General features: G+C 39.5%; 1 protein-coding gene across 8 annotated transcripts in view; it reads left to right on the top strand.

Moving 5' to 3' along the window:
* Positions 1–12592, top strand: part of ERBIN (erbb2 interacting protein) — a 116892-nt gene that overhangs the window by 28726 nt on the left and 75574 nt on the right. For all 8 annotated transcript variants that reach the window (XM_057405484.1, XM_057405486.1, XM_057405488.1 and 5 more), the window contains one exon: positions 11825–11881. The gene's annotated coding sequence lies outside the window, so the exon portion shown is untranslated. The remainder of the gene's footprint in view (positions 1–11824; positions 11882–12592) is intronic.

Genomic DNA, 12592 nt, shown 5'->3' with positions numbered 1-12592 from the left:
AGGAGAAATTGTGAATGCAGAGAAACCTACAGGTGATTTGCAGACTACACACAAGCAGTTGTTTCATTTATACTTTGTTAGTTTAGATTAAGTATAATAAAAGCCATTCAGAATTGAGGCAATACAACCCTCATTATAACTTATCAGAGGGAACACAATAAATTTATATCCAGGAGACACTGCCGTCTTCTACCCAGGGTTTTAAATAACAATTGTGTTCTTGTTTTTCCAGACTCAGAAGGTATCTCTGCATTGGTTATTTCAAATTAAGTCTGCAGAGGACTTTTTGTTAGGCAGGAAAAGATAGGACTTATTTTCAAATCAGCTGCATTCAGTGTATTAATATCCTTAAATTTTCTTGAGAGCTGGGGATTAATTACTGTGCAGCTCTGTGACTTCAAATGATAGAAACCTTTATTACCTTAATGGACTGTTTGCCTTTTTTTTTTAGTTCAGGTGGCTTGTGGCTTGTGGTGCCTCGGTCCTGGATTGTTTATGTGTGTTAGAAGAGGATTGTTATCCTGTTACATAGTGAATGTCCAGGGGGATTTTATAGTTCCATTCTGTCCGTGAAATAAATCACTTCTAGACCAGTATTTGCAGAATGTGAACTGGCTTGCAACAGGGTTTTGGGTATCTTTAAATTATATGGTGAAAAGTGACAATCTAGTGGCTCCTTCCTATTTGATTCTCAGGCTGGTAGTGAGGAGGTCTGACAGCAAGCCAAGGTTTAATGTTTAGAAATTGGTTCAAACCATGTGATTAAGCAGCAGCATTAGTTTTTTCAAGTGTAATGTGATAATGTTATGGAGAAGCGGATCACACCTCAGTGGCAGATGGTGCATGCCTGTGTGAAGTGTAATAGAGTAAAAATACATTTTGGTTTGATGTTGTATATGTTTAGTTATAGTAGCTGTCGTGGTTGGTTATGAATTTAATGTTGATTCAAGCAGGAGACTTCCAGTAAGACACCTGTTCAATTGTGCAAAACTAAACTAAAAAGTTTTAATACTGGATGCTTGCCTTGAGAGTGTATCCCTACTTGAAATCAGTGCTAATTCCCCTATCTAATTCCTGTTTTGAATGTAGAAGTGTATTATTCATCCTGGTGTTCTCCTTTGTTATTGTTTAAAGAAAACATTGACATTGAAGAATTGATCTTCACAATGCGCATATGGAGTGAGTTAATGATACGCTGTTATGACAGTGAATTGATGTACACAGTAATTGACAGTTGAAGCTATAAAAAGTATCTGACAGCTTTCACTCTAAACCCACTCAAAACAAGCAACAACACCCTAGTATTTTCGTATCACTTTGTATATGAGAGCACAGCTGAGGTTAATTTCATTCGTAGCTATGAATGTTTAGCAGTTTTGCAAGCAAGTTCTCAGATTGCTGATTGTATCTGAAATTAAAGTGGTCAGTGATACTTCCTAATTCAACTTTGTAAAGCAGTGAGGAACAAAATGCAGAAGGAAGTCAAAGGTTCATAATAGCAATTGTTAGCTGGAAATTTATGTCTGTACACGTGTGTGTGTAAAAATGGCATTTGATAATAGATTTAAGTGTTGCTTAACTTGCGCTTCTCAACTCTGCCCTGGAAGGAAAGGGAACTCGGGAATTTGCATACCCTAACAATGACTTGGCTGGTGGAGTAAGATCTGTATGCAATCATAGGAACTATTTGCTGTTAGTTTCTACTATTTTTGGGAAAAAAAATTAATTTGAAGTCTCCATTATGCTATAAAATTGTGTTTCTGAAAAATGGAAAATGTAAAAGATTCATCTACCTCCTACTAGCTACTTTCTAACCTATTTCAGACTACTAAGTGGTTATTTCTTCTAACAATTAGTATTTTATGCATAATTCGATAAATTCAAACAGCCTCTGGGGAGACTTTATAGCAGTCTTCCAATACCTAAACGGGTCTGAAAAGAAGTCTGGAAGGGGACTTTTTACAAGGACATATAGGGATAGGGCAAGGGGGAATGGCTCTAAACTGGAAGAGGGTAGATTTAGATTAGATATTCGAAAGAAATTCTTTAGTATGAGGGTGATGAGACACTGGAACAGGTTGCCCAGAGAAGTTGTGGCTGCCTCATCCCTGGCAGTTTTAAGGCTAGGCGGGATGAGGCTTTGAGCAACCTGATCTAGTGTCCCTGCCCATAGCAGCAGGGTTGAAACAAGATGTTCTTTAAGGTCCCTTCCAACCTTAACCATTCTGTGATACTTTGATAAACCCTCAGCTGGTTAGCAGCTCAAACTGTGTTCCAGAATGCCCTGGAGTAGCCAGCAGCAATAAAAGGCCACAGGCACAAGACAAATTCATGAATTTAGAGTGCCACAAACATTCACAGACTCTGTTAAATTTGCAGTCTGAATTCTGTCTGTGCCTGCGTTTCTGATGCAGCATATATCTACAGCCTTCTGTACTTTAATATTCTGAAACAGCTCTATGATCCGATTTTATGCACAAACTGTGACATAACCGACAAAAAAGTGCCTGATACAGGAGGTATGTTGAGGGTGTCTCTGTCTACCTAAGCTTTAAATGGAGACAAATATACCACCTTTATTGTTCTTATTAATGAGATGTAAGTAATAGCTTGTTCATCTGGGATGTTGAAAAGCTATACTTAAATGTTGTCCAAGAGGACTTGAATCTCAGGTAATTTGTGTATTAGGACAGGAGTGCACACTCTGACAATCTTGGAGCCATTCAGGTGGGTGACTCATCCTGGGACTTGTTTGATTAAGTTTCACAAGTTGGTATACAATTAGATATTGTGCCAAACATCTTTGCTTTCTGTCATGCTTGGTAGCCATACTCACTTCAGTATCTATATCACTACTGTCTTCCTCATACTAAACAGTTAACAGGTTATCTGTGTGAGTCAGCATCTACTTAGTGCAATATTTAGCCAATCACTTCTTGCTCATAGAAGTGTGGGTGTTGGGTGACACCAGCATTTTATACACACCCATGGTCCCTGTAAGATATAGTGCCATATTTCTTAAGTACAGTGCAAATAAAATGAGATATGTCCCTCCCTAAAGTATTTAAATATCAAATAAAGAATGTGGGTGTGGTGAAGTAGGGAAGGGAAAAGGGTTTACATGTAGGCAGTAGGGAAAAAGAGGTAAGGGTTAATGACATATTTAATACAAGTTAATGACATATTTAATTTAATTTAATTCAAATTTGGCCTTTCTAGAAATGGTGGTATACACTCTGGTGTAGTTCAGTGTGTTTGTGACTGGGTTTCATGTTTTTAATTACAAATCTGATTACTGATTAAACTGGTGTATTCCGTCACTTAAGTATTCTTATTATCTTAGTCATTTGTTTACCAATTTTTTCATATTCCTCTTTCCCATCAACAGTCTCTTTTGTGCAACCTGAGGTCTTAGCACATTTGTTGTGGCTAAAAATAATAAGCCTGGAAAAGCTCTCACCATTTGGAGCTGTCACTGTCTAGGATTTGTGTGCTGATTGGGAACTCTTTTAAGAACAGAGAGGATGAGGGGAAAGGGTGAAAAGGAAGGGTGTTGCGTAGAAGCAAAGGGTGAGGGCACCAGATCTAAATAGTTTTTATAATGGATTTGCAGCCTCTCTTTTTATCTTGAGTGCTCAAGTCACATTGTTTGTGGTGTTAATTGTGAGGTAGGTATGTCCAGTCTTCTCTAAAGTTGTCAATTCTGTAGTCGCAGTGGAAATCTTTGAAATGGATGAAGCTTGAGTTTTTGTGGTGTGGGTTTTTTGTGTTGGTTTTTTTTTTTATTTTTTTTTTTAATTCCTACATTGAGTCGTGTTCCTTGTGTTACCACTAACAACAGCTTCCTCAGGGTTAACTAGACCTCCATGTGTAGCTTGACTCAGCTACTCACTTCCACTCAGTAAGTTAGCAGAAATGTCACTTAGAGAAAAGTAGCTTGGTAAAGAATTGTGACAGTGCATGTGATACAGACTGTTGCTGTTCTGAGACATGCTGGTGGGTCCCTAAGTGTGGTTTGTGAGGTCAAGGTAAGTGGTCCAGGAAGCTGTGTCTGATTGATCAAAGCCCGTAGTACTTTTCTGCTGTGCATGGTTTTGCTAGTAGAATTACTAGCAACAGTGTAGTAACAATTCAATCCTCCTAACCTTTACTGTTCTGCAAAGCAATCTTGTTTTATGGAAATCAATAATTTGCAAGACTGTGAGCACTGGATCTACTTGGGTGAATGTATTTGTTACCTCCTGTAAAATAGAAATAATAGAGAAATAATTTCCAATTAAATAGTGATTTCTCTAATTTCATTTCCATCCATTCATATAAGCCATCTTGATTCTAAAAGGGGATCTTCCTGGTACTTTTATTTTCAGGGCAGTAAAAGATACTGGAATTACTGTAAGATGAAGCATTGTATACCATGAATTCATGAATGATTGAATCAATGTGTGATTATTCAGCTGCTTTAGTAAAATTTGGAAAAAGAGTATCTCAAACAGCAATTACATTGACTAGGAAATTTTTCTAGAGTGAAGGCTCAGACACATGCATCTCCATGGTTCATGAAAAGCACTAAATCTCAACTTGTACCTTTTGACTTTGATCTAATGTTGAAGTTGGCCCTAATGTGGTAGTGTTGTTGGTAGGTTGGACCACATGACCTGGTGAGGTGTACTTCTAGCGTCCATCACTGTGCAATTCTAATTACTTGGGACAAACACTGGACAGTGGTGCTATGTCTTGCTACTTTTAGGAGGAATATTGGGTGTAAAGGTAATTAAAAATCGCAATATGATTACTGACCTGGAACAGCTAGGCCTTCTGATGGTGCTGTAGATGTAATTGTCTTTGCTTAATGACAATATTACATTTAATTCCTGTTGAAGAAAAACTTCAGCACTTACATGCTAAGGCTTATGTTTTGACAAACAGGCATCTTGATGTCTTGTGACTCCTTGCAGTTAGAAGAATTGAGAAGCAACCCCCTTCTGACACAAGTGCATTATGGCAGTTTTTGACTGATGAGATCAAACTTGGCCCCACTTGTCTTTTCTGCACTAGCTGCACTACTGTAAAGAGGGATTTTTGAATCCCAGGCAGTTTTTCTAAATTTAGCTATGTTTATTTTGTTGCAAAACCGTACTTTGCACTCAGAACACATATAGGGTGAGAGTTTTTGCAGCTGTACCCACACAAGTGAGAGAAATAATTTTGAAATAGTTTATTTAAACTGAAGCCTAATTTGCAATCTTCAATTATACCTTGGAGAGAACCTTCTTTGACCAGCTTCCCCAAGGGACAGCAATCAACAACAAAATTCAGGAGATCTGATTTATCTGCATCTGTGCAGGTATGAATGTGTTTCTTTAACAGTCTTGTCCAAAAGTTCTGTTATGGTACTGTAAGTAATGAACAAAATTTAATTTTGCTAGCCTCTGGGGATTTATTTCAGTTTTAAGATCATTAAAAATATCTTTAATAGAACTGCAGATACTCTGGCAAAACAATGAAAGTCTCAGTATTAAAATATGATTCATATAGCAAGTCAGCCAGTCAGGGGTTTATGAAAGTGCCTTTTCCATTTCATTGTTTTTAAAGTGTACCCGTATCCCTTGGCAGAACACTTGCACAACTGCAAGTACACCAAATACAGGTTATTCTGGGGCGTGCTGAAAGCAAACGTGAATCTTGTGTGCTCACGGAAAATGTGTTGTAAACTGTCCTCTTCCTGCTCTGAAGAATTCTGGTTGCCAGCAGCTGTGACAGCTTTAGTAGTAAAGAGGTAACAAATCCTCAAGTAGGTCAGTCTTACGTGTCATAGTTAACATCTTAGACTTGTCCACCCAAGACCAGTGCAGCTCCCAGAGCTTGTCAGGTTTTTGTCAGTGAGACAATACATGCAGCAGAGGTTGTTTCTTTGCTCTAAACATCTGGCTTTTGTTCAGACACCAAAGTAATGAGAAACTGGGAGGCATGGTGACAGCATCTGCTTCCAGGAAAAACAGGATGCTCTCTTTCTTGAGAATGGTCTCTGAATCGTTTGTGTCTTCTTGGTCCTCTGCTCTTGTCCCTCCGTGTTCCTCACTGGGGGAGTCCAAGATTAACTAAACTGCTTGTGATCTGCAGACCTTCCTACTTTGTGTGAAATGTCTATTTGATTTCAAAAGGTATGCTACCTAGAGATATATATTTTGCCATCTGTATTTATCTTTGTTGATCTTTTATTTCCTCAGTCAAGATCATATGTTACTCTTTTCAAATCTAGCACACTGCAGGGCATAAATTTCTCACCTATGTAGTAGACTGTGTTTGAATAAGAATCTTGCCAGTCACCACTGATAGTAAAATGTCTTTATTATTGTTGTGTTATAAATAATTATGTGCATCTCTATATGCTCCCCAGTGCTTAATAACAATATTCTGCATATCCTCCTTCAGGCAAAACCTGTTTCACTCAGGACAGTGATACTGATTATCCATGCAGTTGTACTTCCTTGGTCTGCTTCAGAGTCCCTCATCTTCCTGGTCCCTGTTCCAAAAGGGAAAAAATACAACTAATCTTATTGCCCCTAAATTGTTCATGGTTTACAGGATAGATTTTAGTACTGCAGGATGGGATCTGTTTCTGCATCATATGTGTCTCTGGTGTGGATAATCTTAATCAGTCTAAAGTCTTTTTAGCTAAACATGCTTTCTGACTGAATGTAGTGTATGTTTAAAGGCAAGCATAGGTAATCTGGCCCCTGCAATACTCTTCTGGAATTATTTTAAGGAAATAACTCACTGTTTACACTGTTTTCAGTATATAAAATGGAGGATGGTTGCCACAGGCCAAAGGCTGCCTGAAATATCTCTGAAGTAAGCAATTTTTAAGATATTTATTTCCAACCTTTCCTTAAATGAAGAAATTAAGAGCTTAAGTGTTGTGGTTTCACTGCTGTTTTTGGTGTTTTTTTTTCTTTTTTTTTTTTTTTTTGGTAAAACAGCCTGAAGAAAGTAAGAATATCTTGTGGGTTATTCACTGTCATTCAGTGTACTGAAGTATAACCCTATTTCCTGATCTCTCATGCGAAAGTTTGCTACTAGTATTTCAGTACCTGTTGAAAGTCTTCCAATAAGCAATTGAAAGTATGACAAGGATATAAGGTAAAATATATTTATGTGAAAATTATAGTAAGAAAGAAGTTTATTGGGTCAGTTGTAGGCCCCATCTAAAGTCATAGGTTCATCATAGAATGGTTTGGGTTGGAAGGGACATTAAAAATCTAGTTCCAACCTCCCTGCCATTGGCAGGGACACCTTCCACTACACCAAGTTGCTCAAAGCCCCAGCTGACCTGGCCTTGAACACTGCCAGGGATGGGGCAGCCACAGCTTCTCTGGGCAACAGGTTCCAATGTCGCACCACCCTCACAGGGAAGAATTTTTCCCAAATATCTAATCTAAATCTCAGTCAGCTTAAAGCTATTCCTTTTGGTCCTATCCCTACATGTGCTTGGATGATGTCCCTCTCCAGATTTCTTGTAGGCTCCTTTTAGGTACTGGAAGGCTGCTCTAATGTCTCCCCAGAGCCTTGTCCAGGCTGAACAACCCCACCTCTCTCAGCAGGTCTTCACAGAGAGGTGCTCCAGCCCTCTGAGCATCTTCATAGCCTCCTCTGTACCTCTTCCTGCAGCTCTATATCCTCCTTGTGTTGGAGGCCCCAGAGCTGGACGTGGTACTACAGGTGAGGTCTCATGAGAGTGAAGTAGAGGGGAGAATCACCTTCTTTGACCTGCTGGACACGCTCCTTTTGGTGTAGCCCAGCACACAGTTGGCTTCCTGGGCTGTGAGTGCACACTGCTGGCTCATGTTGCACTTCTCATCAATCAACACCCCCAAATCCTTCTCCTCAGGGCTGCTCTCAAGCTATTCTATGCCCAGCCTATAGCTGTGCTTGTTCTCACAGGCCCACCTCTCGAGCCTGTGAGAGGCTTCAGACCTGACAAGGTCCCTCTGGATGCCATTACTTCCCTCCAGTGTGTCAACCGAACTACACAGCTTGGTGTCATTGGCAGATGTGCTGCAGGTGCATCAATCCCACTGCCCATGTCAGTGACAAAGATGTTAAAACAGCACCAACTGAGGAACACCAGTTGCTGTCTCCCCTTGGTCAAGCCATTGACCCTACCTCTCTGTATGTGGCCATCCACATCACATCCTTATCCACTGAGTGGTCCATCGGTCAAATCCATGCCTCTCCAGTTTTGAGGCAAGGATTTCATAGGGAATAGACCAGTCAGTCTCATCTCTGTGCCTGGCAAAATCTTGGAGCACGTTCTCCTGGAAGGCATGCTAAGGCATATGAAAAACAGCAAGGTGCTTGGTGACAGCCAGCATGGCTTCCACTAAGGGGTAATCCTGCCTGACCAATTTGATTACGTACTGTGATGATGCTATGGAACTGATGGACAGGGGTAGAGCAGTTGATGTCATCTACCTGGACTTGTGCAAAACGTTTGACACAGTCCTGCATGACATCCTTGTCTCTAAATTGTAGAGACATCAATTTGATGGATGGACCACTCAGTGGATATAGAACTGGCTGGATGGCCGCACACAAAAAGTTGTGGTAAATGCCTCAATGTCCAACTGGAGACCAGTAACGAGTGGTGTCCCTCAGGGATTGGTGCTGGGACCGGTCTTGTTCAACATCTTTGTCGCTGACATGGACAGTGGGATTGAGTGCGCCCTCAGCAAGTTTGCTGATGACACCAAGCTGTGTGGTTCAGTTGATACGCTGGAGGGAAGGAATGCCATCCAGAGGGACCTTGACACGCTTGTGAGGTGGGCTGATGCCAACCTTATGAAGCTTAACCATGCCAAGTGCAAGGTCCTACACCTGGGTCAGAGCAATCCCAGGCACAGCTACAGGTTGGGCAGAGAAGAGATTCAGAGCAGCCCTGCGGAGAAGGACTTGGGGGTGTTGGTTAACGAGAAAATGAACATGAGCTGGATTCAGTGTGTGCTCGCAGCCCAGAAAGCCAACCGTATCCTGGGCTGCATCAAAAGGAGCGCGACCAGCAGGTCAAAGGAGGTGATCCTGCCCCTCTACTCTTGTGAGGCCTCACTTGGAGTATTGTGTACAGTTGTGGTGTCCTCAATATAAAAAGGACATGGAACTGTTGGAACAAGTCCAGTTGGAAAGGACCTTAAGATCATCTAGTTCCAACCCCCCTGCCATGGGCAGGGACACCTCACAGTAAACCATGTCACCCAAGGCTCTGTCCAACCTGGCCTTGAACACTGCCAGGGATGGAGCATTCACAGCTTCCTTGGGCAACCCATTCCAGTGCCTCACCACCCTTACAGTAAAGAACTTCTTCCTTATATCCAATCTAAACTTCCCCTGTTTAAGTTTTAACCCGTTACCCCTTGTCCTACCACTGCAGTCCCTAATGAAGAGTCCCTCCCCAGCATCTTTATGGGCCCCCTTCAGATACTGGAAGGCTGCTATGAGGTCTCCACGCAGCCTTCTCTTCTCCAGGCTGAACAGCCCCAACTTTCTCAGCCTATCTTCATAGGGAAACATTCTCCAGTCCCCTAATAACGCTCGTGGCCCTCCTCTGGACTTGTTCCAACAATTCCATGTCCTTTTTATGTTGAGGACACCAGAACTGCACACAATACTCCAAGTGAAGTCTCACAAGAATGTAGTTAGACCACACACTTACGTCTTCTCTTCTGGTACAGATTTAAGATTTTTCTGGCTCAGTGTCACAGTTGCAAGTGGCATTAAGGTAACGTTGGTTGCAGAGTGCTCATTATTCTTGTCTGATTCTGTAACTGTTGTCTTTTGTTCAGTGTACAGCTGCTGAATTTCCAAAGCACAATGACCCGAAATATCTATGTGGTAGTGTGTATTCCTCCCTTTATGCACACACATCCAACTTACTGTGTTTTTTTTAATCCTGTATATTATTTCTTCTGGATGGTTGGGAACAGATGAGTTCCTTGTGCTAGGTTTGGAAGTCTGCAAACAGTTCATGATTTGGTAATGGCTTGCTACCAATGTATTTTATTCTTCTGGGCATTTCAACAGAGGCAGCCTAACAGGTGTCAGGAAATGATGCAAGAGTAATCCCTTTTTGTTTATTGATTTCATTATTATTATTATGGGGCTAACTATTTCTTAGATCTTTTTTCTAGTCTGAATGCTCTGCCTTCAAATTATTGACCTTATGCCTTTTTCTTTCAGAGGCACAATCACCTTCGTGTCCCACTGTCAGATCCAGCCCTGCGCTATCGTACTCTCTGGATTAATTCTGTTTATGCTAGCTGAGCTATTGCAAGCTTGCATTTCTTCTGTTTGTGAACAGTGCCTCTGAATACCTTTTGTAAAGATTAAATAATTTTTTATTAGGAGCAAAGCACTGTGGAAAAGGAAAGAAGCAGCGTGCAGCCAGTTTGACAGACTCTCCTGATAACCCAGGTTTCAGAACCTGGTTTGATCCTTGCTATCTTTCTTGATCTTTTTAAATGTCTTGAGTGCTGCTGTTCTGTATTTCTGAGGCTAGCTAGATTTACAGAGGGTTGGTTTTTTTTTTCAGGAGGAAACTTGAAAGGCTTGAAGCTTTAATGTTACTTTTACCTGTATTATTATTTTTTCTCCTTGCTATTTGCATGTTCTGATTGTCCTTCTGTTGACAATAAACGAATAGATTTATGTGTAGTATAGTGCATTGGAATCCATTTGGAATAAATGCAGAAGCTGGCAGCAGCGACTCCTGAATTAGGAATATGACATGTAATGTGAAAGTTTGTTATGGCACAGTCCTGCTGCAGCAGTCCTGACTTTGGATGGAGTTCATTGTTCTGTGATTGTACTACTACTTGTTTCTTATCCCAAGCCAAGGAACTTTCAGTCATCCTTAAACAATTCTGATTCTTGGGGAAGCATTTATGTTTATATGATGGTCTGATTCTGCTTTTAATAGGAAAAAAATACAGTTCCCTTTATAGGTAAATCCATTGAATGAAGCTACTACCTGTGCTTTCTACAGTTTAATTTCTTTTTTTTTTCCTAGTTACTACAAATCTGACAGATTATACCCTGCCTGATTCAGCTTCTTACCTGTTCTACATGACTTCATGCTCATCTTAGATGATCTGTCTGACCATAGTGGCATTTAATCTCTCTGAAGATATGTTCTACTTCTGTCTTTGTTGAAGGCAGAATTTATCCTTTCTATAGGTCCAGCCACTAATTTTGAATGTGTTCAGTCAAATATGTTGAATGTTTTTGCTTTTTATAATTGCTTTACTTCAGTGAACATAGTGTCAATGATCTGATATGCCTTATTAAACGTATTGCAACTTTCTAAAATATTCACTAAGTTGATATAGAAGTCTGCTCTTTGCACATTCTGTTAATTTCTGATTTATTTCTTTTTCAGAATTATATGAGTTGCCTAATATAAAAGATTTAATAATTTAATACAGCAATTAAAAATGGAGTAGAAATGAAACAATTTTGTAGACAGAATGCTATAAAATAAAAACTAAAGTAGGATAAAAGGCAATGTTTTGTACTACATTACACACACAAAATAATCTCCTCCAAAAGCGTATTTGCAATTTCTACTGTCTTGAAAGTGTCTTTCAAGTTCTCACACATGTACAGCTTTTCTTTTTTCTTTTTTTTTGTTTTTTTTTTTAATTTTAAAACCACCCACACCATCAAAAATAAATATCTGAAAGAAAGATAGATATCCAATACAATAAAATGTCAATTTGTTCTTATCTAGTAGGGATAGGGTTGACTAAAATTTTTGTATCTTTGTCTTAAATAGAATGTTGGCTTTGAAAGCTCAGGGAAGAAGCAGCAGGGAGAGAAAAGTAACACAGTGGTAAGTACATTATTTTTCTTTCCTCTGGATCAACTGCACGATGTATTAAAATAGAAATCCTGTTCTTCATTTTGTAATAATCCATTCTTCATGTTGTAATAATTACCTCCAAAGCACTTGAATTTTATTCTGCATCATCTCTCATGTTATTAGGTTTTTTTAACAAAAAATACATGCTGAAGAGCTAAGTGAATGATACTCGTGTGCATACAATGGCCAACTACAAGCGAATGTAGTTGTGTGCATATGTAGAATGGGAAATATATGGGAAATTGTGTTGCAGAAAAAGAGTTCTGTTTTAAAGCTCAATGTCCATATACGTATAAAGATAAGTGTATTTTTTAAAAACTTGAATAAAAATGTTTTGAATGCCTCTTTTGCCTCTTACTGTCCTTACTTCTTTGTTGATCTAAAGTGTAGGTGAACATCGTGTCATAGTTTCTCTCTTATGGGTGTCTTACTTTTAGCTAGAGAGCATACATAACATGAAAAGTATTAAAAAGCCAAATAAAGTTCAGTTTTCTGATTAAAGGTCTATGGAAAAGCAACACATGTTCAGAATCAGCTTTTTTCTCTTTTAAAAGATGCCAGTGCAGATGGCTTTTCCCTCATATTGTAAGGATTTCTAGAGGCGAATATTTCTCATGAATAAAAAGAATGCCCAATAGAATATTTTGTCTTCAGAACTTCTCTATGAATTTCTGTGGAGGA

The sequence above is a fragment of the Pezoporus wallicus genome, unplaced genomic scaffold (assembly GCF_028554395.1).
Source record: "Pezoporus wallicus isolate ANWC-B61680 ecotype Strahan unplaced genomic scaffold, APGP_CSIRO_Pwel_v1 scaffold_2696, whole genome shotgun sequence".
NCBI classification, from domain to species: domain Eukaryota; kingdom Metazoa; phylum Chordata; class Aves; order Psittaciformes; family Psittacidae; genus Pezoporus; species Pezoporus wallicus.
This window is presented reverse-complemented; position numbering and strand designations above follow the sequence as displayed.